This window comes from Prunus mume, linkage group LG6 (assembly GCF_029339155.1).
Source record: "Prunus mume cultivar Tortuosa linkage group LG6, ASM2933915v1, whole genome shotgun sequence".
Taxonomy (NCBI): Eukaryota; Viridiplantae; Streptophyta; class Magnoliopsida; order Rosales; family Rosaceae; genus Prunus; species Prunus mume.
In genome coordinates this window covers 19,356,619-19,361,733 of record NC_142703.1, presented here as the reverse complement: position 1 = coordinate 19,361,733, position 5,115 = coordinate 19,356,619, and the positions used below count along the sequence as shown (strand labels likewise).

The 5,115-nt window shown below is 39.9% G+C and overlaps 1 pseudogene; it reads left to right on the top strand.

Moving 5' to 3' along the window:
- The first annotated feature begins 3,701 nt into the window (after nucleotides 1–3,701).
- Nucleotides 3,702–5,115, top strand: LOC148916351 (putative disease resistance protein At1g50180; annotated as a pseudogene).

The window sequence follows — 5,115 nt, the reverse complement described above, 5'->3', positions numbered from 1 at the left end:
TTTTGGTTCAAATTTCGGATGAATTTCAAAATTCAAATTTCAGATAAATTTTTGGGTTCAAATTTGAATGAATTTCAAAATTCAAATTTCGGATGAATTTCAAAAATCAAATTTCAGATACATTTGGGTTCAAATTTCGGATGAATTTCAAATTTCAGATAAGATTTTCATCCAATCAAATCAAGCCACGTGGCATCTTTATCTTGCCAAATTTTTCTATAAAACCAAAGGCTCACCTCATACCTCTCACACCACATCTTTCAATATTTTCATTTCTTAGAGTTTAGAATTCATACTCCATTCATTCTCAATGGAAGAATATAGGAGATGCTTGGAGAGGCATGAGAGAGAGAGAAAGAGGAGAAACCAAGTAGCGGAAATCAATGAGTTGCAGAGGCAAGTTGATGAACAAGTTCTCATAGCAGTGGCAATGGAAGAGAAGAGAACCAAGGTCATGTAGTCATGAAGTGGTTCACAAGTCGGCGTCGCGCCGGAATGGCGACACGACATAGGCATTCTCGGGGTAAGAATCTTTTGGAAGATTATTTTATCCCAACTGCTTTGTACTCTGATGTTGATTTTCGAAGGCGATTTAGAATGCAACCCCACTTGTTCAATAAAATCATGCATGATATTTGCAATTATGATGCATACTTTGTTCAAAAGTGATGCTCTGGGGTTTTGGCCTTCTGCGGAGAGCAGCTCGGTAGGTATTATCATGTTGGCGTATGGACATCTATGCGATCAGTGGATGAGTTGCCCGAATGGGAAGTCCCTCGCTGGAGGCTTTGGTAAGATTTTGTGATCGGTTGAAAATCTGTACACTAGGACTACATGCGTGTAGACCTACTCCCGAGGACCTCAACGGCTTATAATAAAGCCCGAGCTCGAGATTTCGGGAATGATTGGTAGCATCGATTGCATGCATTGGCAATGGAAGAATTGCCCAGCTGCCGGGCAAGGTGCGAAATAGGAAAGGCACAAAAGTATCATCACAGCCAGTTCTTGCATACATGGGTTTGCATACTTTGAGTTGCCGGCCCAAAATGACCTCAACGCCTCCTGGGTCAATCTCCGGTCTTCAACGATGTTTTGAGCGCCAAGGCCCCATATTACCTATGAAGTCAACAATACAGTCTACCAGACGGGGTATTATCTAGCTGCGACGGTTCTACCCAATGGACCACATTTGTCAAATCCACTCCGAATCCCGATCCCATAAGCAAAATTATTTGCTACTTATCAAGAAGCGATACAGGAAAGATGTCGAAAGGTGTTTTGGCATCCTTCAAGCTCGATGGTTGATTGTTCGGAGCCCGTATGTTTGATGAGGAGATCCTCCGGAGCATTATGATGACTTGCATCATCCTCCATATATGATTGTGGAGGATGATGTGCGATTATGATCTTTGAAGGTCTATGAACCGGATCCAATAAACACGGCCTTGACCGGTTTATGAAAGGCCCATGGGGCCAAATGGAGAACCGTTTGAGCGGAACTGCGTTGGTAAGGACGATCGTATGATGACGATGATAGATCGATATACAGAGATGCAATCTTCGATATTCATGAAAGCCACAACTTGACTTGATAGAGCATTTATGGACGGTGAAAGGGAATGAAGATGAATGATGGAGCATAGATGCTTTGGTTATGTTTTTAGGCCTTATGTTTTGGTTGTGTGTTTAGTATTGCTTATGGTTTGGTTTGTTGTTTTTTTATTTATTATTGTGCCTTGTTTGTAGTTTTTGTTTTGATTTTAATTATGTTTTGTTTGATGTATGGAATATGTTGAATAAAATTGTCTTTATTGAAGGCTTTGTTTATTAAATAAAAAATCCAATACAAGTCATTAAAATTACTAACGACTAAAATAAAAAACATGAAGTACACCTTTAATAGAAAACAAGAAAATTAAAAATATATATAAAAAGGTATGCCAACTAATTTAATGGTTTTGATCATTTAACCAATCCGTGTTGCTAGCCCATCATCGTGGGAAGTCTTCTTCTCATAACATCCCTTCGCTCTAGCTTCAATATTGTTTTGTATCGAGGGGACATATGGCTTGTATCCATCGCCATAGTTTCGATCCGTCTTCTCCATATCTTTTGCGCAAATACTCATTTCTCGTGCACACCGCTTGAATTACCACCTCCATATCTTGGCGTTTTTGCTCCATTTCAATTCTTATGCCGTTTTGCCTTGCAATTTCCTCAAAACTTTGAATTATGATTGCTTGAATTACCCGCTTTTTGCCTTCGCGAGCCTTCGGCCAATGGGCCTCGGTTCATTTGGATGGGTGAGTCTTCACTCATAGAATCGAAGTGAATGGCGATGTCGTTGGCCCGCGAGAGCATCTCGTTTAACACAACGTCGGGACCGTTGGTATAAGATTGAAGCGCTTATACAGTATTTCACCACCTCCCAACATTCATGATGGGTGAATTTTTACCCTGCAGTTGCGAACACATACATGCTTGAATGAGCTATTTAACAAAAAAATGGAAATGCAATAACTATTTAAAATATGTTGGATATGCAAGTAACAAAATAAAAATAATGGAAATGCAATTAACCTTACAAATAAATTGGAAGTGCAAGAAATATGAAGAAACAATTGGAAATAATAAATATTAACAACATATTGAAAATGCAAGAAATATTAACAAAATATTTGAAATGCAATAAATATTAACAACATATTGAAAATGAAAAAATATTAACAAAATATTTGAAATGCAAGAAATATTAACAAAATATTTGAAATGCAAGAAATATTAACAAAATATTGACAATGCAATAAATATTAACAACATATATATATTAGGACATTAAACTTAATAAAACGAAAATTACAAAATACTTACCTCGTTAGTACGATTTTCCTCCACTTCTATACAAGTTCATTGCTTTTGCCAAGGCATCTCTCCATTTTGCCATCTCTTTGTTGAGAAGTTTCCACCTACTCGACAATGCCATTTCCGTACGAGGCCGAGTCCAGAATTTTTATCGCAAAATTGCATGAATTTTCCACATATGGAAAAATTTCATCTCATTGCCTGACAAGGACAATGACAAACTCGAGAGCCAACCCTCACACAAAGAAACATCTTCCATGGTGCTCCACGCCCCCTCTGGTTTCAATAGAAGAAGCCATAAAAATAAAAACTAAAATTACAAGGTGAAAGAGATGAAAATGTTGAGTGAAGAGTGAAGAAAATGTTGAGTGAAGAGTGAAAAAAATGTTGAGTAATTGTAGAAGTAGAATAAAATGTATGAGAATTGGTGTTGAAAGTGAAGGGTATTTATAGGTATTTATAGGAAAAAAAATCAGAATTTTTTAGGATTTTTTAAAAAATTTCAATTTTTTTTCATAATTTTATTGTCCAAAATCGCAGCCGTTGGATGAACATTTGGAATCAAATCGGAGGGCTGGGAGTGCGTGGGCTTCCACCCGCTGGGTTAGCCGCTCGCGGCCAGACGCCAACCCAATGCCACGCCGCGGTGGGTAAAAATTTGTAATTCCGATGACGGCGTGTCGGCTGGCGTCGTCGTGGCGTCACTCCCACGCGTTTTGGACACAGGCGGAAGTTGCCTTGGGCCACCTGCCGGGTTGGTGGGTCCCACGCCCGGGCCTGGGCTTCTCGCTGACGAGTTTTGTTCCCAGGCTGGGCTGCACGGCTGGAATAGCTCTTATCTCTGTTTGTCTCCATCTCTTTCTTTCTCTTTCTTCTTCTTCTTCCTCTTTATTTCCTTTTCTCCTAAAAAAAAAAGGAGAAATACATAGAGAACGCATGTATACGTGTCTAGGTGAGAATCGCTTTTGAGCGATTGTGAATAACATTGCTCATAATCATAAATACCTTTGTTCTCTGCTAACAAAAATCTATAATCTTTGTTCCAAACAGCAACAGCAACGACAATAATCCATCATCCCCTTCACACTTAAACTAACACTCAAATTCCAACATTTTTAGTAGGTAGTTGAGCTAAAGAGAGAACAAAGCATCGAGTGGTATTGCTTTGAGCGAACAGTGAAATGGTTGAGAACGTCGTCTCTTTTCTTTTGCAAAGGCTCGGTGATTTGCTCACAGAAGAAGAGCCAACTTCTTGATCCAGGTCCCCAACCAAGTTAGGCTGTTGCAGCAAGAGCTACAGATTATTCGCAGCTTCCTAAGAGATGCAGATTCAAGACAAGAAAAAGAAGCAGCTGTACGAGAGTTCGTTGCACAAATCAGAGATGCTGCTTATGACGCGGAAGATGTCATCGACCAATTTGCCCACAAAATAGAATCCGAACGCAACCGTAGGAGGAACAAGATCTGTATGTCTTACAGATTTTTTAAATACGGCAGAAAAGTGAAAATGCTGCACAACGTTTGGTCAAAGATTGAGGAGATCAAGGGCCGCATCTCTCAACTGAGGGTGAACCTAGAAATATATGGCATAAGGAGATTGAAGGAAGAAGAGGGGCCGAGCTATTCTGATAGGGTTGTGACCAACTTATTACGCCGCAGTTTCACTCCATCAACCATAATGTTGTTGGTTTGGTGGAAGCTGCCAAGACATTAGCGACTGAGCTTGTGAAACCAGGAAACTCCGGCAGTCGAGTGGTTTCGATATCTGGAATGGGAGGGTTGGGCAAGACCACTCTGGCTAGGAAGGTTTACCATCATGAAGAAGTTAGGGATCATTTTTCTCACTTCATTTGGGTGTGCGTATCTCAACAATATCAAACAAGAGACATTTGGGAGCAAATTCTGTTTAAACTTTCGTCCCCTCGCGAAAAGGAGAGAGAGAAGATCGCAAAGATGAAAGATGATGAGGTGGCTAAAGAACTTTTTGTGCTACTTCAAAAGATGAGAAGCTTGGTGGTTCTTGATGACATCTGGGATGCGAATGTGTGGTCATTGCTCAGCGCTGAGTTTCCAACTCACAACGAGGACACAGAAACCAAAGTGCTAATTACATCGCGCAATAAAAGCGTAGCATATCGAGCAGTCCTATGGCAACCAACAAAACCAGGTCTTTTAGTCCTGTTCAAAACCAAGCATCCAAAATCCAATAGTCCACTGTGTCTGAACTGTCCTCTAATAACAATAATAAACTAA